Source organism: Aquarana catesbeiana, linkage group LG01 (genome assembly GCF_042186555.1).
Source record: "Aquarana catesbeiana isolate 2022-GZ linkage group LG01, ASM4218655v1, whole genome shotgun sequence".
In the NCBI taxonomy this organism is placed as follows: Eukaryota; Metazoa; Chordata; class Amphibia; order Anura; family Ranidae; genus Aquarana; species Aquarana catesbeiana.
Genome location: NC_133324.1, coordinates 314,851,285 through 314,877,484, shown reverse-complemented (window position 1 = coordinate 314,877,484; position 26,200 = coordinate 314,851,285). Strand labels below are relative to the sequence as shown.

Here is a 26,200-nt window from a genome sequence, read left to right as displayed (position 1 = left end):
CCCCCCCCCGAGACATATTTACATATAGACAAGCCTATAATAAGGCTTACCTATATGTACTGAAAATATCTCCTAAACGTGCGCCGTTCAGGAGATATTTCATGTACACTGCGCCGATGTCATCTGCACATGCGCAGTGAAGAAATGACCCTCCGTGCCATTTCTTCCGCAGCGTGTGCCGTGACTGGCGGCTCCTACGCGCGTGCCGTGACTGGCGGCTCCTACGCGCATATGCGATAGTGACGTCACGCAGCTTCGGCCAGTTACAGAGCTGGAGTCCATGGCCCCAGAAGAAAGAGGGGCGAAGATAATTGCTTCCACCAGCGGGGTACATTGCGTGCTTTGTTTGCAGCTAAGTGCCACATAATGGGCTTAATGTGATGCATACTAGCCCATTATTCTTTTACATTGCAGGGGGATAAAAAGGGGTAAAACCCATCAGGGTTTACTTCCCCTTTAAAACCCAACTCAAGGATGAACTGTTTTTTTTTTTTTTTCTCTTCACAATAAAGTAAAATCCAATTGCTGATACATGAAATACATGACTTGCAGCACTCAATTCATCTACAAAAGTCCCAGGACATCACTACTGCCCTAATCTTTGCGGACAATTGGAAGAGCTGCACGACCTACGTTCTCCTCTGATCTTGGTGATGCAAACTAGACTACATGTCCCATGATTCAGAGGAAATCTAGTTACAGCTGTGGGTGATGACAGGGCAGTTCCTTTTTCTTTTGTCATTGCCCATATAGCCATGCAATGCAGATACAGCCGGTGTTGGAGAGTGATATGTGGTCGGGTGGGTAGAGCTTGCAATCAGCGCTGACAGATGCAAGAAAAACATAATCAATTACTAATTAAATAAAAACCATCTAAAGCTGGGTTCACACTGGTACGACACGTCGATCCGACTTTGCCCTGCAACATCGGTCCTACTTCCATCCAACTTTAACAGGATACGATTTTGCTCCGACTTTGAGATAGTCTGACTTGTCTTTTGACCAATCAAAACAATCCCAGTGTGACATAAAATCCTTTTCCTGCTGCTGCAATCACCATGTCGGATGTCACAAGTCAGATGGTTAGAACGAGGATCCGAATTTGATCCGACTTCAATGATATTGAATGAGCTAAAAACGGACCAAAGTAGTGCAGGAACCTTTTTTAAGGTCGGAACAATTAAGACGGCTCTCATAGGGAACCATTGATTTGTACACGTCATGTGCTCCCAAAGTCAGAGTAGATGTTGCACCAGTGTGAACCAGGCCTCATTACTAAAAACTTAATTACTCCCACACTTCAGATTGGGCCAATGTAGTTACATCAGTGATGTAGATACTACACAGGGGGACTGAGAAGACCCCTGTATAAAAAAAATAAGTCTGGGAAAGCCTTTGGAACAGAATTCCTTGGGATCTTAGTATCAAATGTTGGAGAAGGGGGACACTGGATAAACAGGTAACATATGTAATCCATCCATGCTAAAGTTCAATTTTGTGCATAGTTGGGCTTTAATGGAGAAGGCGGGGGTAGTGGCAGTTTTACCACATTTCAGAAAACGAACATTGAGGAATGAGCCATTCGTTTTCCTAGAAATGTCCCACCATATCCAAATTTTCTGTTTGGTCTCAAATTAACCAGCATAACTTTTAAAGTGGTCAAGACAATACCTGTAACCATTTATACCAAAAACTTTTAGTAAGCCAAAGCTCAAGAGCACATAAATCTAACCCAGGAGACACACACACACACGAGTTTTAGTAATTTCTCATCTTCTGCTGGTTCCTCAGTTTCCATCACTTGGCTGCATTCACACCCCTGGTCTCTGCTCAGATATTCAAGCCTGAATGCCTTGATGTCCCACAACAGTGGAAAATTACCTAGTGAGCCCAGTCTTTTGAATGCAGTCATCGGCATCCACACTGTGAATAAATAATGAGTTAAATCCTAATTTCTGTCGCTGCAGGTCAGAGTGGAATGGCCTACTGTATCAAATTTATTTCATTATTTTTTTTTGGCGTCTGTAACAAAAGGAATGATACCTGATCAGGCAATGCTACAGAGAAGGGCCGGCAGGTATCACGTAACCTTCTAACATGGCTTGCCTATTGTGAGGCTGCTAATCAACACCTAGTACACACTGGATAGAGGCGAAATCACACAAGAACACCCATAAATTTTGCTAGTTGTAGCAAATTTTATATATATATATATATATATATATATATATATATATATATATATATATATATATATATATATATATATATATATATATATATATATATATATATATATATACATATACATACACACACACACACATACATACACACACACACACACACACATACACACACCCCAAAAGCATTGGGACACCTGCCTTTATACAACACACACACACACACACACTTTAATGGCATTCCTGTCTTAGTCTGTAGGGTTCAGTATCGAGTTGGACTACCCTTTGCAGCTATAACAGCTTCAACTCTTCTGGGATGGCTGTCCACAAGGTTTAGGAGTGTGTCTATGGGAATGTTTGACCATTCTTCCAGAAGCACATTTGTGAGGTCAGGCACTGATGTTGGACGAGAAGGCCTGGCTCGCAGTCTCTGCTTTAATTTATCCCAAAAGTGTGCCATCGGGTTAAGGTCAGGACTCTGTGCAGTCCAGTCAAGTTCCTCCACCCCACACTCGCTCATCCATGTCTTATGGACCTTGCTTTGTGCACTGGTTAAATCATGGGTGCTCAACCTGTGGCCCTCCAGCTGTTGCAGAACTACAAGTCCCATCACACCTCTGCCTTTGGGAGTCATACTTGCAACTGTCAGTGGCTTGCAATGCCTCATGGGACACTTAGTTCCGTAATAGCTGGAGGGCCACAGGTTGAGCACCCATGGGTTAAATCATTTGGTTGGTTGGTGTGTGTGTGTGTGTGTGTGTGTGTGTGTGTGTGTGTGTGTGTGTGTGTGTGTGTGTGTGTGTGTGGGATTATGGTGTAGGGTTGTTTTTCAGGGGTTGGTCTTGGCCCCTTAGTTCCAGTGAAGGGAACTCTTAAGGCGTCAGCATACCAAGACATTATGGACAATTGTATGCTCCTAACTTTGTGGGAACAGTTTGGGGATGGCCTTCCTGTTCCAACGTGACTGCGCACCAGTGCACAAAGGAAGGTCCATAAAGACATGGATGAGCGACTTTGGGGTGGAGGAAATTGACTGGCCTGCACAGAGTCCTGACCTAACCCGATGGAACACCTTTGGGATGAATTAAAGCAGAGACTGCGAGCAAGGCCTTCTCATCCAACATCAGTGCCTGCCCTCACAAATGCACTTCTAGAAGAATGGTCAAATATTCCCACAGACACACTCCTAAACCAGAAGAGTTGAAGCTATTATAGCTGCAAAGGGTGGTCCAACTCAATATTGAACCCTACCGACTAAGACTGGAATGCTATTAAAGTTCATATGCATGTAAAGGCAGGGGTCTCTCTCTCTCTCTCTCTCTGTGTGTTATAAGGTCTGAGGTGTGAATGGAAAGCAGGTGTGTTCAATTTGGTGTTAATTGCTCTCATACTGGTCACTGGAAGTTCAACATGGCACCTCATGGCAAAGTACTGTCTGAGGATCTGAAAAAAAGAATTGTTGCTCTACATAAAGATGGCCTAGGCTATAAGAAGATTGCCAAGACCCTAAAATTGAGCTGCAGCATGGTGGCCAAGACCATACAGTGGTTTAACAGGACAGTTTCCACTCAGAACAGGCCCTGCCATGGTCGACCAAAGAAGCTGAGTGCATGTGCTCAGCATCATATCTAGAGGTTGTCTTTGGGAAACAGATGTATGAGTGCTGCCAGCATTGCTGTAGAGATTGAAGGGGGGTGGTCAGCCAGTCAGTGCTCAGACCATACACCGCACACTGCATCAAATTGGTCTGCATGGCTGTCGTCCCAGAAGGAAGCCTCTTCTCTGCACAAGAAAGCCCGCAAACAGTTTGCTGAAGACAAGCAGACTAAGGACAAGGAATTACTGGAACCATGTACTGTGGTCTAATGAGACCAAGATAAACTTATTTGGCTCAGATTGTGTCAAGCGTGTGTGGGGGCAACCAGGTGAGGAGTACAAAGACAAGTGTGGTGGTGGGAGTGTCATGGTCTGGGGCTGCATGAGTGCTACCGGCACTGGAGAGCTACAGTTCATTGAGGGAACCATTAATACCAACATATACTGTGGCATACTAAAGCAAAGCATGATCCCCCTCCCTTCGGACACTGGGCCGAAGGGCAGTATTCCAACATAACAACCCCAAATACACCTCCAGGATGACCACTGCCTTGCTAAAGAAACTGAGGGTAAAAGTGATGGACTGGCCAAGCATGTCTCCAGACCTAAACCCCATTGAGCATCTGTGAGGCATCCTCAAAACGGAAGGTGGAGGAGTGCAAGGTCTCTAACATCCACCAGCTCCGTGATTTTGTCATGGAGGAGTGGAAGAGGACTCCAGTGGCAACCTGTGAAGCTCTGGTGAACTCCATGCCCAAGAGGGTTAAGGCAGTGCTGAAAAATAATGGTGGCCACACAAAATATTGACACTTTGGGCCCAATTTGGACATTTTCACTTAGGGGTGTACTTACTTTTGTTGCCTGCGGTTTAGACATTGATGGCTGTATGTTGAGTTATTTTGAGGGGACAGCAAATTTACACTGTTATACAAGCTGTACACTCACTACTTTGCTACAATGTAAAGAGTCATATAAAAAATATTTACAAAAATGTAAGGGTGTACTCACTTTTGTGAGATAATGTATCTACTGGCTGGTATACCCAAAACCATTGCATGTTACATGGCTAGAGAGTTCTTAATTGTAGCATGCAAAAAATGGAATGGGACAGGCAAACGCATTTCAAACTTTAAGAACCAGTTTTTAAAACTCAGGGATGTACCATGCCACCCTGTAAAGCAAAAAGCACAACAGTAATACAAGATCCAATGCCTCCCAGTGCATTAACAACCCATCCTCCCTTCCACCTGGCAAACCACGTGAGGGAGCAAGTGGTCTGCCAGATAGGTGCAAGGAAGCGGTCCTCCACATAGGAGGCAGGATGGGTTGCTAATGTACTGGGTCTTATTCTACTGTTGTACGTATGATGTAGGATCTAAAAACGTTCTTGGACCATTGTCCTTGTTATTATGAATTGTATGTTATTCTGGGACTTTCTGCTTTATAGGGTGGCATGATCCATCCCTGAGTTTTAGAAACTGGTTCTAAAAATTTTAGAACAAGTTGGATGTCCCATTCCATTTTTTGCAAGCTACAATAGAGAACTGTGTAGCAATGTAACATGCAATGGTTTTGGGTATACAACACCAGTAGATTTGTGAACAATTTCCTGCTTTGCCAAAACCATGGAAGTGGTTATTTTAACATGTTTTTAAAGATTGTGGAATTAAAGATGTAAAATGCTTTTATATTAAAAGGGGTTTATGGACTTTTTTTGATTGCCTTTAAAATCCCAATAGAGGATTTACAAATTGAATATATTAGTGCTGAGGGATGATGGCAACCTATTTTACCCTAGCAGAGTGAACTATATTACTTGTTGATAAAGGTTTTTTTACCTCTCATTTTACTAGGAAGTTTGCCAAAGGGAGAATGGCAAGCCAAGCAATAAAGCCATCGGTGACCTGGCCATGGAATGGTACTGGAACTTTTAGGTCAGTCCTCGGAGAGCCATAGGATGCCCCAGCCTGTACTGGAGAATCAGAGCATAAAAACAAGCCTTGAATGGCTCATCTCACTCGCAGGTTCATTAGTTAAAGTCACAAGGGAAAGTGTCCTCTAGGTGAAGGCAACACATGCTTTATACATGAGGATCCCCAGACATCGGAGCACTCAAATAACACAATGAGACTTCTCGGTGTAAGTGAGACAGATGTACAGCAATCAGATCATCAATTGTAGATCAGACTTGACAGATCAGATGGTGACAGGCACAGGTTGACTTTCTAACACATTTATTTTCAAAGGCCTTGGAAACCTAAACCCTATACAGCTTCAAAAACAGAGCTCCCCAACCAATTTCCCAACTGAATTTAATCAGTGGTGGTGAGCTAGTTGTAGTATGAAATAGCAGGGCATGGAAAAACCTTTCTAAAACAGGGGAAGTTCATAGGAATTGGACAGCAATTGGTTGGCTTTATAGTAAGATGATGTTTAAATAGATCAGAACGCCTATCCACCTTTCCTGGCTAAAAATGGGAAATAGATCTGGGCTCCCCTCTCATGGACAAACATAAGGACAAGGTCCTACAATTAGCACACACCTCTTCCCTTGCCTCAAAAATGGCAGAGGTCAACTATAAATTACTCACCAGGTGGCATTACACTCCTGCTAGACTACACCAAATGTTCCCCGCCAGTTCACCATTATGCTGGAGGAACTGTGGGAACGAAGCTACTCATGCACATATTTGGTGGTTTTGCCCGCTCATTCGACCCTTTTGGACTGCCATTTGTGATCTGATTGTACAGATTTTCAATGTCAAACTACCCACTGATCCATGGACTATTCTCTTCCATGCTACTAAAGTCCCCATAGGCTCATACAAACGTTCACTCATTCCCCACCTATTAAACACAGCCAAAGCTTTAATTCCTACTCTACGGGGCCAACCAACTATCCCATCTATAAAAATCTGGCTACAAAGAGTGGATGAAGTTTATCTCATGGAGAATATCACCCACAACATTAAAAGGTACTTCCAAGAAGCATTCGTTAACATGGGCACCCTGGGTGAATTTCCAGTCCACTTCCTCCTATAAGGACATTATAAAGCAAACCCCTTAAGCCTATCATTTAAGTATTGCTACTTATATACCACTATCTCAAGCTTTTTCAACATATTGACAGGCAAGCCAACAACCCCCCCCCTCCTTAATCCACAACCTATCATCCCTCCTCCTCTATCTTTCTTCTTTCCTATTATATATCCCCCCCCCCCCTTTTCTACTCCTTTTCTTTCATCCTTCACTTCAAATTAAAGCAATATTTTCTCTTTTTTGTTGTTACGATTCATTTACTCGCTTAGAAAGCAACCTCTGTCTATTTTGTTAGTACATTCGCTTACATTCTCCCTTTCGTATTTCCAGAGACATTTATTTGTTTCTGGACAAAAGTTATTAATTTGTGAGCATTGATACTGATATTGTTTTTCCACTAAGAATGTATCTTTATGGTGATATATATATATATATATATATATATATATGCTATGTTTTTCAAGAAGGAAGAAGGAAGAAGGAAGAAGGAAGAAGGAAGAAGGAAGAAGGAAGAAGCACAAACTTGGATGTTGAGGTTTTGCTAAAAGAAAAATGTTACTAGGCAAGTTCTATACGGTCAAAGGCAAAAAGGGGGAAAAAAAAAAAATCTAAACTGCCATCCCATGACCATGGAAAGTGCACTTACTGGTCACGGAGGTACTTTCATTGGGCAGCGTCATGCCAAATGGCAGTGTACATATTTGCCAGCACAACAAGGATCTTCAATTATCGTCCAAAGGTTTTTATTGCAGAAAGATTACATCACAAAGACAAGTGCAATGTTTTGCAGCCATGCAAGACCCCTTCGTCAGCCATGTGATGCCAAAGAGGTCCTGCATGGCTCTGAAACGTTGCACTCATTTTTGTGATGTAATGAAAACCTTTGGACAATGTTTGAAGATCCTTGGTGTGCTAGCAAATATGTACACTTTGAGGTTTCCAGTATCCAGCTGGTAATTACAGCACCCTGTAGTCCAAGACTGTTGGACCACAGAACACCTCCCCATTATGTTAGCGAGAACAGGCGATGGGAAGGTGTTCTGCAGCAGAGAACTAATTTAGAGCCCATAACACAGTATGGGATTACACAGTGCAGTGTGTGGTCAGATAAAAACAGGAAAATGTCTATTTATTGATGTCCATGTTTTCTCCAATATACATTTTTACTTCAAAAACGGTGTACCTCCTGTACCTAGAAGAATTTGTTGGTTTGAAAGAACTTGGCAGGTAGATTGTTGGGGGGGGGGGGGGGAATGGGACTCCTGGTTCTTCTTTAAAATGAAGATAGTTCTTAATGACATGTATGTTTGGGGTCATTCTGCTGAAGAATACATTTTGGGCCATAATAAGTATTCTCAGCATTGGAGGACACCATTGATCCAGACCAAATCTCCAACTCCATTTGCCGGAATGCAGCCCCAGACTTGCAAGAAAGCTCCCCAATGCATCACTGTTGCCTGCAGACACTTATTGTTGTACAAACAAACTGCCTTCTGCAGCAGACAAAGATTTCAGATTTTGACTGATCAGTTCAGAGCACCTGCTGCCATTGTCTGCACCCCAGTTCCTATGTTTTAGTGCATTCTCGAGTCGCTTATCCTTGTTTCCACGTCGGAGGTATGGCTTTTTGGCTGTAATTCTTCCATGAAGACCATGTCTGGACAGACTTCTCCAGACAGTAGATGGGTGTACCTGGGTCCCACTAATTTCTGCCAGTTTTGCACCGATGGCACTGCTGGACATCTTCTGATGTCGAAGGGGCGTAAGCATGTTGTGTCTTTATCTGCTGCAATAAGTTTCCTTGGCAAACTGCATCTACGGTCTTCAACATTGCCTGATCAATGGTGTCCTCAATACTGAGCAATATAAACAGATATTTATCCATCATGCCATACCATCAGGGTGAGGTGCGATTGGACTCAAATTTATTCTGTAGCAGAACAATGACCCCAAACATACAGCCAATGTCATTAAGAACTCCTGGAAGTGATGGTTTGGCCCCCACGGAGCCCTGATCTCAATATCATTGAGTCTGTCTGGAATTACATGAAGAGACAGAGGGATTTGAGGCAGCTTACATCCACAGAAAATCTGTGGTTAGTTCTCCAAGATGTTTGGAAAAATCTACCTGCCGAGTTCCTTCAAAAACTGTGTGCACAAGCACTGTGTGTACCTAGAAGAACATCTGCTGGTTTGACCCCAAAAAGGGTAGTCACACCAAATATTGGATTTATATTTTTCATATCTGTTCTTACTTTGCATTTTGTAAATTGATGAAAACAAAATAAAAATATACATTTTTGCTTTTATTTTAAGCCAGTGATCCGGCCAGAAACCCACTTCCTGTTGTACAGTGTCTCCACTCTGGATGGAGGCGCAACGGTGACATCTTTGGACAGCAGCATTGTTAGTCTGGGGAGAGGGTAGGGTTAGTCAAGTCCATCTAAATCTGCTAGTGCATCTAACAAATTGAAATTGAAGTTGAACTCCAACTAACACTTTATAAGCAGTTACAGGAACTATTTCTTTTTTCTTTTTAAAAGGTGTTAAATAAAAGCTGACCATTGTAAGCACCCCTCTCAGTGTTAAATGGCTTGCCTCAAACCTCTAACTGCCACTGTTGCTGGACAGCTTAGTCTGTTAAAGGAAGTTGAAAATAAAATATACCAGCCAGACCGCCTAGTGAAAAGGCAAAAAAGTGGAGCAGCCGCAACTAAGTTGGAGCTAAAGGAGGACGCACTGCACATTTGCAAAGATTGAACTGCCTGAAGCAGCTGCATTTTTTGGTATATTCAGCCCATCCTGAATACAGCAGGCAAGGGGGAATGTGGCACTGACAGCTGCAGCTGTAATGGGAGGACTTTCACCATTTACAACAGGAGAAGAAGCTCTAGTTTGTAATATTCATTGGATACAGAATTGCATGCAAGGTGGATTTTCTGAAAATCTCTATGGAGGAGCAGCATTGTCAGCCTAGGACAAGAAGTGTTAGCACTACAGAACACCTTTTTTGCACTTATCAACACTTTCAACTGTAAATTTTTTAGACCAAAAAGTAACCAAATAAGAGAAGAAGTTTAAATAAGAGAAATAAGAGACGTTTATTGTTCGGGTTTATTTGCCCTCTAATATCAGAATTTTCCTTTTGGTAGGGCTACAGGTTAAATTAAACCGTATCCCACAAAGCCCAAGTAGGAAGCAGTTACATTTATTACAGCTTCACAGTGCAAACATGCCCACACTCTGAGCACTGGCATCTCTCTGTACGCCATTTTAGACTCGGTCTTAATTACCACTGGTATGCTTATCTGCATACCATATCTGCGAACTGTCAGGAATTCTTTTTGAATTTGCTGCAGCCATAATACACTCCTAAAGTGGTGCGAATGAGAAGTACCTGAGTCTGGTACAAGTGTTGGAACTCCAAAAAAAGGGAGCTGTTGCAAGATTTCATGAATTATACATAGGACAGTCATTTTCAAAAGAGACTACCATAAAAGTAAATTGCAAATGCTTTATTGAATAGCCCCCAGCGTATGATTATTTTTCATAAAATGAAAAGGTTCTTACCATGTACCAGAGTGTATAAAATAAACCTATAATGAAAGAAATACAGAGGCTGCTATCGCCGAGCTGCTTGAAAATGCTACTTGTCTGGCTTGTCATGCCATCCCTCCCCGCTTCAGTTTGATTCACTAGCACAGAAGAAGGTCCAGACAATTTGTCATCTTTCCACATCTGCACATTTATTCCAGGTAGGGGACTCCAAGTATTAAAACTAGTAGGACAGTATAATGGCCAGTCAACAAACAGCAGCCCCCAAATGAATTATACAACTGGATTACTTTAAAGAAGCAATTACAGTATTAAGAAAAAAAATGGCTTACATCTGTCCGTCTCTGTGGGATCAAATCACAGATAGGTCAAAGTCCTGAGTATGCAGGAGACTATACCTTTCTTCCCAGAAAAGAACACCAGCGTTCAAAAGAAAGAAACAAACATCACCGACGAGGGAATGCATGCATTATTACAAACTATATGTGCGCCCGCTAAATCTTTTTTTTTTTCAATTTAGCTGTATATTTCATGCTCTTACCATACACTGCCACCAAAGAGCAACCCAAAAAACTATTTCTCTGGCTCCTGACGATTGCAGAGGTACTATATTGCTTATTTGTTGATTGTACCTATAGTGGGGTCCAGAAACAATAGCGCCTGTACCTACCTAAAAATACTGTCCCTGGGGCATGGCCTAGATGTGTGAAGACACATTTTGAGAGAACTCCTGGTCTCCTCCTGTCCATCCCGGCATGCTATCAGCACAGGACCAGATCGTCAAACTGGGTGACCCGTTCCAACACTCCGAAGGGTGAAATTCACAGTTGTTTCTCTCAGGTATACAGAAACTTTCCCCGGGCGCCAAAGTGGCGGCTCCACATGGCGTCTCTAGGGAGGCCCAGGCCTTACACTTCCAGCCTCCCTCTCCCAGTCCCTCCTCGGCTTCGGACTACCTACCGGGGACTCCGGCTGACCTTTGGCCGGCTATGGCTGTCTCCCCATAACAGCTGGGTGCAAGTAAATTAGACCAAGTCATCCGCTCGTTGCTGCAAGCACTCCCTACAAAAACTGACATTGAGGCCCTTATCCTCTGACTGGAGGAAACGTACCGCCAAGACATACAAGCAGTCAGAGAGGATGTGCAATCGCTCTCGGAGAGAGTAACATCGATGAGGCCACACTATCCACGCTAAAACAAAGGATAACTGCCCTGGAACAATCCCAGGAATCTCACATGGACAAGGTTGTGGCCCTGCAATTACACCTGGAGGACTTTAAGAACTGGAGCTGCCGTAGTAATTTGCGGCTCCGGGGTCTCCCAGAGGCCATGGGCATGGAGCAGCTGGCGGAGACCATCACAGCTGTATTTCACAAGGTTCTGGACCCCCCCCCGGTGTCGTTGGAGCTGGACAGGGTTCACAGAGCCCTAGATCACCCGATCCCAACAGGCCGTGGGACATTATCTGCAGGCTATACCGCTACTCGCAGAAGGAAGGCATCAGCCGCAAAGCATGGGAACATGGTGATGTGGATTTTGATGGGGCCACTGTCAGGATCTTGCCAGATCTGTCCAGAGCTACATTACACCACAGGGCTCCAAGACCCATTCTGGAACTGGCTAAGCAACAAAGGATACACCTACTGCTGTCCATTGGCGGTCACCTTCCGCAAAGCTACGGCATCCTTCACACTACATACACTGACAGAACCACCGGCTCTCTTCTTTTTCCTGGGAGTGGATCCGATCCAGGTTTCCGATTGGCTCATATTCATCCCACGCCCTACAATCTACAGACAGCAACTCCCTCTCAGGAACACAGACTACTTATCTTCCTCCAAGATGCCTCCCTTACCTGAGACTGTAGGCGAGATTCTAGAAGACCCCATCACCTTCAAGCAGCGGTAGGAGCCACCAAACCAGAGAAAGCACCAGGGCCTGACGGCTTAAGACTACAGTATTATAGGACCCTACTGCCCTCTCTAGGTCATTATATGGTTAATCTCTTTAATGCATTGGGGTCGGAAACAGCTTTACCAAAGGAAACCCTCCAAGCCCACATCTAGATAGTCCCAAAAGAAGGCAAGGACCCTACATCTTGTGGGAGCTATAGGCCAATATCACTACTGAATATCAACCTCAAACTATTCACCAAAATCATAGCAACTAGACTACAGCAACACCTACCACATTTGGTTTATTTGGACTAGGTAGACTTTGTACCAAACTATAGAGAAGCCAGGGACAATACAGTCAAGGTAAACCTGCTACATGTAGCCAACAGCACCAGTACTCTGTGTATCTTTCTGGGAACGGACGCCGAAAAGGAAAGGCCTTTGATTTGGTTAATTGGTCCTTCCTGTTCTCAGTCCTAAGGTACATGGGACTTGGCTGCACAATGCTTAATTGGATATCTTCCATCTACCCTGACCCTACTGCTCGGGTTTGAGCGAATGGTGTTCTGTCTGACCTCTTTAGGATCCCTAACGGGACGAGACAGGGTTCCCCTTTGTCACCTCTTTTTGCCACATCTCTGGAACCTCTCTTATGTACAGTACGCCTAAACCCCGATATCTCCGGTGTGATCGTTGGAGGCGCTCAACAAAAAGTGTCCGCATATGCAGATGACATGCTGTTCTCTTACGAATCCCCTAATTTCACTACCAAAGCTCTTACACGAATTTGAGACTTACAGTGCATTATCCAACCTGAAAATTAATTTTGCCAAGCACGAATCCATGGGGGTGGGTGTATCACAGCCACTTCTTTCACACCTTCAAGCAAGCTTTAAACTAAAATGGAGGAAATCCACGTTGAAATATCTAGGCACGTACATCCCTCCTAAATTTCACAACTTTTTGATTTGAACATTCCCCCCAGTTCTGAAAACAGTCAGGACTCTCCTAAATACATGGCACACTGGACTACATTCATGGTTTGGCCGCTGTAATATAGTAAAAATTAGCATTCTTCCCAAATTTGTATATCCTTTTCCAGGCTCTATCAATCTGTATCCCCTCCAGTTTTACCGACTTCATTTGGGTCCACGAAAAACCCTGTGTACGTAGAAGCCAACTTTCCTTGTCCAAACAATACGGGGGCTTGGCAGTACCAGACGTTCAAACTTATTACCATGCAACACATCTGGGTAGACTCATTGACTGGTGTCGACACAAAGCTTTGGCCTCGGCTATAACAAGCCCAAAGTGACATCCTACTCAGAAGAGCACCTTGGTGCCATCAGTCACTGCCCAGAGAGATGAAATGCCATCCCCTCATCTGCCCCACTGTATGACTCTGCTCAAATCTCTTGGCCCAAGCGTCTCTCTCATCTCAAAACTCACCACTATTTCCCATACTGGGAAACCCACTTTTCACGCCGGGAGTCCGGAATGTAATCTTTGAAAATCTGTCCAACTCAGGCCATTTCCAAGCCTTGCACTTCCTGATAGCAGGGAACTGGCCATCGATTCCAGCCCTTACAAACTCCTCAGGTAATTTCCGGTTAGACATTTGGAGGGCCTTACAACTTCGCCATTTCTTAAAGTCCTTACCACCACCTGGGAATTTTTGGCCAACCCCTCAACTCTTGAAGAATATTGTTCAGACACCGGAACTATACTGCACGTACTCTCCATCTCATATAACCTGCTGCTTACTCCTCCAGAAACCCAAAAATCAGCTTCCCGGTTTGATTAGTTGGGAACGAGACCAGACCGTAAATTCAATGCAAACGAACGACACCACATTCTTGGGTTTTTCATACAAATCTTCCATCTGCACAAGAATACAAGAGACTAAACTTTAAAATCCTGTCACAATGGTATCATACACCATCGCGATTACACAAAATCTTTCCCTCAATGTCAGACCGCGGAATACTCTTGCACGTCTTCTGGACATGTCCCAAACTCAAGCAATTTTGGAAAGAAATACATCAAATCTAAAAAAAAAATAACGGAGCGTCCAATCTCTGACAACCCAACCTTCTTACTCCTTCATGTCTCCGCTATACTGGAAAAAATTTACAAAAAGTTGGTTATCCGACACCTTCTTGACGCTGCCAAGGTGTGTATCCCTCTTAAAAGCGTAACTCCACTTTTGTTAAGAAAAAAAAAAACAAAACATTACCCTCTGGGTGATCTATGTACATTGCAAAAATTATAACATTTGTTGCATCAGTGGATGCCTGAAATCTTAGGCAGACTTCTGGAAAAATTGATGAGCCAAATCACACAAGCAGGAAATGATGTTTCTGGGCAGTGGTCAGTACACACTGTGTACAGAGCAACTCCAGGTGGCCATATTTCAATGCATTCTCAGAAAATTACAGTGGCTGCAGATTGAAAAGGAAAGGTAATTTTTAATAACATTCAATCACAATATGATTAGTGTCACAATTATATATGTGCTATATATTTTTTTCTTTATTTGCTATTTTTTTCCCCACAAAAGTGGAGTTACCCTTTAAGTGGAAATCTCCACACCCCCTGACCATTAATCTCTGGGATTAGAAAAGTAGAGGAAATAAATAAAATGGAAGACTTATGCCCCGTACACACGGTCGGATTTTCTGACGGAAAATGTGTGATAGGACCTTGTTGTCGGAAATTCCGACCGTGTGTAGGCTCCATCACACATTTTCATCGGATTTTCCAACACACAAAGTTTGAGAGCAGGCTATAAAATTTTCCGACAACAAAATCCTTTGTCGGAATTTCCGATCGTGTGTACACAAATCCGACGCACAAAGTGCCACGCATGCTCAGAATAAAGAGATGAAAGCTATTGGCTACTGCCCTGTTTAGAGTCCCGACATACATGTTTTACGTCACCGCGTTCAGAACGATCGGATTTTCCGACAACTTTGTGTGACCGTGTGTATGCAAGACAAGTTTGAGCCAACATCCGTCAGAAAAAATCCTAGGATTTTGTTGTCGGAATGTCCGATCAATGTCCGACCGTGTGTACGGGGCATTAGTCCTGTCATCAAGACACCTACATGACCGATATTCCAAAACCTGGACCTTATGGAATTCGTTCGTCTTCTCTGACAAAGGGCAAGCACTCTTTACCAGCGATACTGCTGATGGAATTTGTTTATTACCTCTCATGTGAGACATATGAATTCAGATGGAAATTATGCATTAAAATTTTACACCTTTGAGACACTCTGCATCTCCATATCCTTTTACCCCCCCCCTTCCCTTCTTTACCACCCCCCTCCTTCCTCTCCCCCCCCCTTTTTTTTTTAATCTTACCTAAAATGTACTGACCCTTGAACCCCAAGCTTTGACCCTAACCCTGAGCTAGATCAAATTCTAATCTAGCTAAATTTTTTGTTTTTTAATTATTATTTTTAGACAAACGCACACCTGAGTTTACTTTTTTCCCTCTTCTATTGCAAGGAGAAAAGAATACAATACATCATCCATTCAAGAGGAGAAAGAAGAAAAAAAAAAAAAAAAAAAAAAAAAAAAAACCATGGACAATCTAGTGATTGATCACTATGACAGCCAGAGGCAGGTTTTGCATTCCCATAAAAGTCTAGTGGAGTGCAAACCTTAAAGCAGGTCAAATGCAGGTCAGGAGATCAACTACAGGACAAAATGTATCCATCAAGGAATTATGAATGATCTCAGAAGAGTACTTTTTTATAGGGGGGGGAAAAAAAAAAAAAAAAACAAAAACAAACATTCTACACCACACACGGTGGGCAGAAGGCTGCCGCTTAAACACACATGGTGTGAACAAGCCCTCAAATAAGGAAATTAATCAATACTACTATCAAATCCCTGTTGAGTTCTGGATGTAGGTCAAAGTAGACGCCAGAAGTCGCACTGATTCTACAAAACACTTTGGAGACAGAAAACAGCAATATGCAGATTATAAGACCTGGTGATTTTGCTTGCCGTTTATGCGAGAAGTTATTTTGCATGTTAGTCACTTTTGCTTTGCATTGTTTAACCACTTCAATACCAGACACTTTCCCCCCTTCCTATCCAGGCCAATTTTCAGCTTTCAGAGCTGTCGCACTTTGAATGACAATTGTGCGGTCATGCTAAACTGTACCCAAACAAATTTCATTTTGTTCCCACAAATAGAGCTTTCTTTTGGTGGTATTTGATCACTGCTGGGTTTTTTTTTTTTTGACTTCTGGTCTTCCCTTCTAGGTTTGCTGTTCAGCTGCCTAAATGGCACGGCTGCGATTAAATCACTCCTGCGCATGGGACTTACTTCATCACGGCACAGAGCAGTGCCATAAATGTATGCACTGGGCATGCACGGGGGGGGGGGGTCCAATAAGGTCCAATAAGGACTCTTCTGTCATAAAAACCACACCTGTCAGCAGTTTCAACCTCAATTTATATACTTTTACCACAACTTTTCAATAGTAGTAGAACAGGGTGCTAGGCACTGGGGTTAGAACCAGTGCTCCCAATAACCAGCACAAAGTAAGGCTTCATTTACACCGGCACTCCTGCGTTGGTTTCTCTAAACACAGAAGTCATCCGGGGATTAACAACTTTCATGCCTCCCAGATAATTTTCCTACATTTAGAGCTTCCTGCTTCAAAACCTGTTTAGCTGCGATTAGACATATTTGGTCATGTTACATGTGTTTAGAGCGTCTATTCGGATCCTGGATGCACAGAATTCCGTTTTCTTTAAATGCAGCCAAATCTGACCAGATCTAGAATGCAGGAAAACACATACTAGGCACCACTGAAAAATAATTACATGCATTTATAGCCATTTAGAAATGTCCTCAAAAAAAAAAAAAAAAAAGGCATTTAAACACAGGTTTGACACTTCCAGTGTGAATGGGCCTTAACAGACCTTGTCTGATACAGACTTTTATTGCAAAGGAAAATATGGTTGTAAGGACAAGTGTGACGAGGGGTGTAACTGCTACTCAGCACTGCTGGCACAGAGCACCGCAGTGTCAAAGCAGAAAGCAGTATTTCACAGGAATTTCCAATCAGAAATCACAATGTGGGCGTAAAGGGCTATGAAGAGATATAAGAAACAGACAAGTTGAATTTTTATGAATGATTGCTGAATCAAACTATACTGCTCTCTACACTACTAATAGGGCCCCTTCTGCGGGATTCACCATCTGTATTCCCTTTGCAATAGACTTCCAAGAATAAACCTCGAACCAGCAACCGCTCTGCTACTAATTAGCCAATTAACAGCCATAAAAGAGCAGTAAATTACAAAATGCAGACACAGAGCCAAGGCATGATGAAACCATGTTTTAGTACTGTGTATATTTTACACGGATCATGTATTTAGTTAAAGGTGACAGCACTATACCACCTACAAACAAGACAGGCAGGCAGGTATTCCTTTGTCTTTTAATCAGACTCACATTTTAAAAGAACAACTGACCTAAGAGAAGTGCTTGAGTTACTAGCCAATACATGGGTGCTCAACCTGTGGCCCTCGAACTGTTGTGGAACTACAAGTCCCATCATGCCTCTGGGAGTCATGCTTGTAACCGTCAGCAGCTTGCAATGCCTCTTGAGACTTTTAGTTCTGCAGCAGCTGGAGGGCCACAGATTGGAGCACCCTAGTACAAGGTTTCTCCAGAGATTGCTAGGTGTTCCCTAAGCAAGGGGACACTTTTACCACTGATCCTTTGAGCCATCTGTAAGGTGGAAATTCTTCACAATGACTACTGGTGTAAAGGTTAAAAAGTTATTTCAAGGGTTCCTCCAGTCTAAGAAAAAATATTTTCTACTAGAACAGTGTATATTTATATATATATAATGCTTTTAAAAACATTGCTACACAAATACAGTGCGACACAAAATATTGCAACGACCGCCATTTAATTCTCTAGAGCAGTGATGGCGAACCTTGGCACCCCAGATGTTTTGGAACTACATTTCCCATGCTGCTCATGCACTCTGCAGTGTAGTGGAGCATCATGGGAAAAGTAGTTCCAAAACATCTGGGGTGCCAAGGTTCGCCATAACTGCTCTAGGGTTTCTGCTAAAATGTATATATATTACACCGCATCAGAGAGGCATCTAATCCAGGCTGTAGCTGGACGAATCCTCCACTCCAGGCTTGTACACAGCTCAATATATGATGGTATGAACGTGGCTCAGAGCGAAATAATAAAAGTGGCCATAGGTAAAACCTGCATGGTTTTATTTAAAAATATTAGATGCCTCTCTGATGCGGTGACTGGACTGATGTCGGAACATTACTGAGGAAAAGGCCCTTGGCTGGGTGTTAGCCATAGGCATTTCTTGTCTGTGCAGCTGGTAAGCGCACATCTTACGGTGGTGGATTCACGGTGTCTGTCAAGCAAAAGTCACACCAATTTCTTTGAACTGTTCACACGTTGGTTTACTCACTTTATCATTTGATAAGGATTTTTTTATTGAAAGTTTGTTTTACCATCATTGGAACTTTTTACAGTCATTGAATTATTCACAGAGTTACCTATTTATATATTTTTTATTTGGGACTGTTTCTTTCGAGTTTTCACTTACTGATCATTCATTATCACGTTTTATAGGGTTAAGGGTTTAGAGCACAACCATATTTTGCTCCCATAACTGAAAAATTAATGCTCTGCTGATCCACCACTCAGTAGTGACCTCCAGCTCTGCTGATCCACCACTCAGTAGTGACCCCCAGCTCTGCTGATCCACCACTCAGTAGTGACCCCCAGCTCTGCTGATCCACCACTCAGTAGTGACCCCCAGCTCTGCTGATCCACCACTCAGTAGTGACCCCCAGCTCTGCTGATCCACCACTCAGTAGTGACCCCCAGCTCTGCTGATCCACCACTCAGTAGTGACCCCCAGCTCTGCTGATCCACCACTCAGTAGTGACCCCCAGCTCTGCTGAGCCCCCTCTCTGAACCCCGCTCACCACATGTAACATTTGCTAGTTTCTCGTGCTCAGGTCCCCAAGCTCTGCAGATCCTCTGCCGCTCAGTCCCATCTCTTCAGTCCTGGCTCACCTTCAGCTATAGCATTCTCATGTTGCACACCACGTGTGCCGTCTGCTAGTCTGGAGTCCGCTCCCCTTCCTGTTGCTCCACGCTGCACATCAAGTGTGATGTCTGCACCAGACACCCCCACAATATATAAACAAATGAACCAAACGTGACTGCTGATGACATCTTTCCTGTTACTTTACCTGTTCCTGTTATCTTTACTTGCTGGTTTCCTAGTGGTATCTATCTCATACCTGCAATACCCTACAAAAAGGGCAACGCTGAAAGAACGCCGAAAAAAACAAAACCACCTAAAAGCTGCAGGTGCTGTTAGCGAGTGTGGTCATAGACTTCTATGGAGGCTTTGGAGACGCTTTGAAGCACCAAGAAAGCGACATGGGGTATAATTTTTGAAGCAAAGAAAGCAACCAACAAACAGCAAACACAATAGAATGAACAGGACTGTAAGGTAACCATTTTTTTAGTGAGAGGTGCTTTAAAAAAAATGGTACATTTTGAAGCAAGTATAAACGAGCCCTTTGGGTTTAGATATGCTTTAAACAAATATTGTGCAACTACAAGAGCCATGTGTATTTTAAAATGTTTTTTATTGTTCTTGTGCCTTTCTGCAAGATTTGTACAGTAATCCAGCATGAATTACCTACTGCACTTTATTAAAGGAAAATCCTGAACAATGTCAAAGACCGGTCAGTGCTGCTCCCTCCCCTTGTGCAGGGTGACTGGTCTTGTGTCTGCCCCCTCCTGTAGTTTTCTGCAGGCTGCTTGTAGGAGGAGGACCTGCTGCAACGTTCCCATAGCGCTGTTCTGTTCTCTGCACAACCGGCAGTGATGATGTCCCAGCTACTTTTAAATCGGTCATATCTGAGCATTACATGACATTCAAAGCTTAACTCTAGAATTATATAGAAAACTAGCCTTGCAGTGGGGTTCCCACCGACCTGTAAGGGTTACATGCTAGTTTTTGTCTAGGGTACCAGTAAGAAGCACTTATTTTGAGGGGCGTGTCTAAGATGGCCATCTGAGAGGTCGCATATACCGGAGCTCTGCTGGCACAGGTTCAAAATCCTGTTTCCCCTGGGCACTGTGAGCGGAGGAGATCCAAGGCAGCCGTGGGTGAGGATCCGACTCTCACAAAGGGGAGGAAGTGAGATCCCCGTTCCCCCTGCCCGCTAGTGTGGAGGGCCATGCCACGAGGCACTATATCACACTGTCCCCGTCCAGCCTGCTGCCTAATGCACAATTCTCCCCTTACTTTATGGTAGAGAGAGCACACCGTGTCCCCCCCAAACCGAGTATCTCAGGAGCCCCACCACGCACCTTCATCCTGCGGCTTTTGAACTTCCGAGACAGAGATGAGCTACTTACTTTTGCCGCTAGAATACAGGGAGAAGTTCGGTACCAAAATGGCAAGCTGCTTATATTTCCTGATTATTCCATCGAAACACAAAAGCTCAGGAAGTCCTTTGACCAGGTGAAAGCAACACTACGGGCCCGCAATAATAAATATAACGTTTTGTTTCCTGCTCGCCTGAGGGTTCAAGACGGAGAGTCGGTTCGTTTCTTTACCTCTCCACGGGAGGCTTCAGCCTGGATAGACACCTTGCCATCCCACCGTTGACTGGTATGAAGGTGAGGTGTAATACCTCCGGTTACTTGATCGTGGACTGCCTTGTAGTGTGTGGCTCCCCCCCCCCCCTTTTTTTTTATCATTTCAGGATGACGACGGTTGGAGGGGGAGGCACGCCTTGGCTGCCACTGCTGTACCAGGAACATACAAAGTTTTACACTTTTAAGGTTTGTGCCCCTGCTTGCAGGAGTTTTATTTTTTTTGTTTTTCCTCAGCAGCATAATATGTACTATACCCCGTTTGCTTGGAAGAATGTATCCCTAAGTCATGATGACTCCATGACCCCCTGTTGCTGTTAACACCTGATTGAGACTTCCACAGGGTTTTGCCCAGGAACTGACCCTACATAGGCATCATCGTATGCTGCTGAGTGCCAGCATCTCTCAGACTCTGAAGCTGTTTTCTTTAGTGGACCGACACATCTGGCTCACGTCCCTCTAGGGTTGTCCTAATTGACTGGTTGTTCGGGGTTCATGCCCTCCATGATTGGGATAGGGGTGCAGGGAGGGGGGTGGGTTTGGTTGCGCCCCAAAGAATGGGGAGGGTTGGGGAAGTTTCATTGTTCTTTAATTGTTCGTTACTATGCAGTTAGTGTGGTACTTGCTGCCTTATTTGTTGTTGTAAGCCTTGAAATACGGAATTGTTTACTACAATCGCTGATGTTTGGTTTGTCCCATGGGGTACATATGCTGCCTAGCGTCTTTATTATACCGCGGGCAACCTGTGTAACCCGGACCCGAGTGCTGTTTTTTCTACATGGGACATTTGTAGACAAGTCAAAATAATCTCATGGAATGTTCGTGGCCTGAATGCGGCAGTGAAGAGGTCCCTGGTGTTTAAATTTCTTCAAAAACATAAGCCACATGTCTGCATACTGCAGGAAACGCACCTCCAGGGCTCCAAAATTAATGGGCTTCGGAAACCCTGTGGTCAGTGAACATTTCCATGCGACCCATTCCAATTACTCCCGTGGTGTAAGTATTCTAATACGAAAGGCCCTGCCTTTTCAAGTATTGGAGGTGCGCACTGACCCAGATGGGAGGTATATTATCCTGCACGTTAGCATATACAACAAAAAAATGGTTTTGGTGGGATTGTACTTGCCCCCTCCAGCTTCAGTCAGTATACTAAATAATATTATGAACATGGTTCTACGGTATGACACTCCATCTACTTCTGTTGGGGGACTTTAACATTGTTCCTTGCGCAGACCTGGATAGACTACAGGGGAAACCATGAGGTAACTTGGCATTGAAGCAGTGGGCCTCTACTTTTGTCTTGACAGATGTGTGGAGACATTTGCACCCAGAGACGAGAGAGTACACGTGCCATTCTGCCTCCTTTAAATCTCTATCACAAATAGCCTTTGCATCCTCTGACAGCCTTCGTTGGGTTACCGAAGTGAGCGTGCTCCCGCGAGGGGTGTCAGACCATGCCCCCCTTAACTTAACCCTCGCCCTGTCGGCCTCGCCTGCAACGAGGCTGTGGCGTCTGTCCAGGTTTTTGGCAATGGACGATCAGCTACAAGAACCTATCATGGAATCTGTGTGTAACTATTGGTCAATGAATGGGGATACTGAATCTCCTATTGTACAGTGGGACTCTTTTAAGGCATGGGTCAGAGGTGCGTATATATCCCGCATTGTGGCACTTCAGAGAGAGGGCACTCGCTCGTTGGAAGTTCTGGAGATTGAGGCGGCGGGTTTGGAGGCAGACTATGTCTCCTCTCCAACTCCGGACAGGTATCGGGTGTGGCAGAGGTCCCTGAGACAACTATCACTACTTCGTGTAGAGAATACGAAAAAGGCCCTCTTTTACTCCCAACAAAAAGTATTTGAGCATGGTGGAAAGAATGGCAGGTTACTGACATGGTTGGCAAAAAGCCAAAACCCCACAACACATATTGCTAGCGTCAGGGATGTAGATGGACATCTATTGGTTGCCCCAGACCTTATCAATCAGCGGTTTCTGCAATTCTTCGGGGGACTGTACGAGTCCAGAGTAGAATATTCAACCAATGAATTGACTGCTTTTTTGGACCTCGTCAAGTTTCCGATGCTGGATGAGGAGGACAGGGAACGCCTAGAGGCGGATATTTCCTTAGAGGAAATACAGTTGGCCATTGGGAATCTACAGGCGGGAAAAACCCCAGGCTCGGATGGCCTACCAGCTGAGTTTTACTCTAACTTCACTGAAATTGTAGCCCCTAAGCTAAAGAGCCTATTCGCAGACTTGTCTTTAGATGCTCTCCCAGAATCTATGGAAGAGGCAGTCATAGTGTTAATTCCCAAACCTGGCAAGGATGCCCGTGACTGTGCCTCGTACAGGCCTATTTCATTGTTGAATGTGGATGCAAAGATCCTGGCAAAAGTGCTAGCTCTTCGTCTATCCACTGTCATTGAGGATCTAATACATGTCGATCAAACGGATTCATACCGGGCAAAGGAACGGACATCAACTTGCGACACCTTTTCCTAAACCTTTCTATATCACACGATCACCAGGGCACAAGAGTCACTGCATCTCTGGACGCTGAGAAGGCGTTCGACTCGGTAGAGTGGGTGTATTTGTGGGAAGTACTGGAGAGATATGGGTTCGGCCCTAAGTACATCCGCTGGCTCAGGATGCTCTACCGAGCACCCAGGGCACAAATGATTGGCTGTCCGACGTGTTCGCTCTTTGTAGGGGTACGAGGCAGGGATGTTCTTTGTCTCCCTCCCTCTTCTCCCTGGCCCTGGAACCACTGGCAATTTTAATTAGGGAGTCACCTGCAGTTAGGGGCCTAACAGTGGGACAACTGGAGGAAAAAATATCCTTATATGCAGACGATGCCTTATTATACCTGAACGATGCTGGCCGTCGCTGGCAGCGGCCTTAAAACTTTTTGACACATTCTGTACTTTTTCAGGAATTCGGATCAACTGGTCCAAGTCTATCCTTTTGCCTATAGAGGACGGTGCGGCACAGGTGTCCCTGTCTTCTCCACTGCAGTGGGTTGAGGAATTTAGATACCTGGGGGTGCTAGTCACCAGACAGACGTCGGATTTTTTTGACCGCAACCTCCAACCACTACTGACTTCGCTTAAGGCATGCTGTGTGTCCTGGTCTGGGCTCCCGCTAAATTTGATAGGTCGAATTAACCTAGTCAAAATTATGCTTCTTCTACATTTTAACTACATTTTTCACAACTGCCCGATTTGGATCCCCTTGGCCTTTTTTAAAGAAATAGAAACTATACTCATCTCCTTCATTTGGAATGGAGCTTCCCCTTGTGTGGCAAAAACCACACTATATCTTCCTCTCAGGCTGGGTGGGCTGGCATTACCAAACTTCAGGGCCTATTTTTGGGCGGCGATGCTGGTGTCTGCATATTGGTGGTTCCAGGGTTCTAGAGCTAATGCGGCCATATGCCTAGAAGCGGCTTTTTTGGGATCTTTACTGGATCTCCGAAACGTAATCTAATCGGGGGCCGCGGGCATATCAGTTCTTACCAGGACCTACATACACTACATGGCGGGTCTGGAGGGCGGCCACACAACACTTCTCAGCTCCTACCCAGCTGTCCCCTGCTCAACCACTTTGGGACAACCCGGGGCTACCCCACTTTCGTACCATTCCAGACCCACAGCTATGGGCGAGATATGGGGTTAAAACACTTGGCGATGTTATGCCAACAGGCACCCTCCTGAGCTTTTCATTATTATCCCAGAAGTTCGGACTGCCTGGCTGGATGCAATTCGGGAATTCCAGTTGCAGCATGCCGCTAATGCTCAATTCCCCAGATCTCTGATCCTCAAGAGCAACTCAAGTGAGGAGCTTTTGACATCAGGAGATCTACACAAACCACTATCGGCCTTGTACGGCGCTCTGTTGTGCACTGACCTTCCCAGGATGGAGAAGCTGTGGGAGTATTGGAAGAGGGATATCCCATCACTGGATAGGGAGGACTGGGAGGATTGCTTGGAGTTGGGCCCAAAGCTTGTAATCTCATATCGGGATAAGCTGATACAGGTCAAATTTCTACATCGCGTATACTATACCCCTGAGAGGCTAAACAGAATCTTTCCGGAGCGAGACTCGGTATGCCCCCGCTGTAGAGTGCAGCAGGGTACTTACTTACATATGTTCTGGGAGTGCCCCTCGATATTACCATATTGGGAGGCGGTTTACGCCGAACTTAATACTAGAACACAACTTGCCTTAATACCCGCCCTCTCCCTTACTCTACTAGGAATCCATGAGGACGACCAGCGTCCTCACCATTTGAAGCTGCTTATATCGCACCTCCTGTACTATGCCAAAAAGGAAATACTGCTGAAATGGCTACCTCCTCTTAGACCAGAGGTGGCGGCATGGGAGGCGATGGTCAACGCAGCCCTGCCTCTATACAAAATTACTTACTCTAATAGGGGTTGCCATTGGAAGTTTGAGAAGGTTTGGGCTCCTTGGACCTTGACCTGAGCACATATTATATATTATATATGATTAAGGGTAGAGGGTCATCTGACCTCGACAGAATTGATGTCTCAAATATTCTTGTTATACTATGTGCTGTGTCATATACTTAGAAATCGCTAATCCTGTTAGGTTGTGAATATTGGTGGACTATATACACTCTTACAGTTCAAATTCAGTGTAATACTTACTATAAATGTAAGAGAGGGGCATTGAGGCCATCGTATGGTCCTCAGGGACTTTTAAAGGTGCTTGAGTCAAATGATATATCCAACATATCATAAAATCATATTTTATTAAACAATCTTATAAAAAGGAAACAGACATGATAAAGGGCAATATACAAAACAGAAAAAAAAGGGGGAGGATAACCCTTTGATACACAAATTAATACCACTTTCTCAACATGTTTCGCTTGCATAAGCTTCTTCAGGAGATATATTTGTGATATTAAGGTCAACTATAAAAAATAAAAAGAATATCCGTAAATAATACATATACATGTCTGCTGATACCTCATACAATCATGATATTAAAGTATAAACAATATACAAAATAAATCTAGTAATTAAATCTGCATATGTGTAGGCATTATATATTTAAAAAAAAAAAAAAAAAAAAAAAAAGAGAAAGAAAGGGGAGGGGGGAGGGGGGTTTTTTTGCATTATCATCATGTCCCCTACGGACAGTATTTAAGACTAAGGAGAAATTGCAGCGAAAACATTTTGAGTCCGAGGCCAGGGCATTGAGGGAACGTCTTAG

At 44.0% G+C, this 26,200-nt stretch overlaps 1 protein-coding gene across 1 annotated transcript in view; it reads right to left on the bottom strand.

Moving 5' to 3' along the window:
* The window catches only part of GLTP (glycolipid transfer protein), a 97,884-nt gene that overhangs the window by 24,493 nt on the left and 47,191 nt on the right, over window positions 1-26,200 (bottom strand). The gene's annotated exons all lie outside the window — the stretch shown is intronic.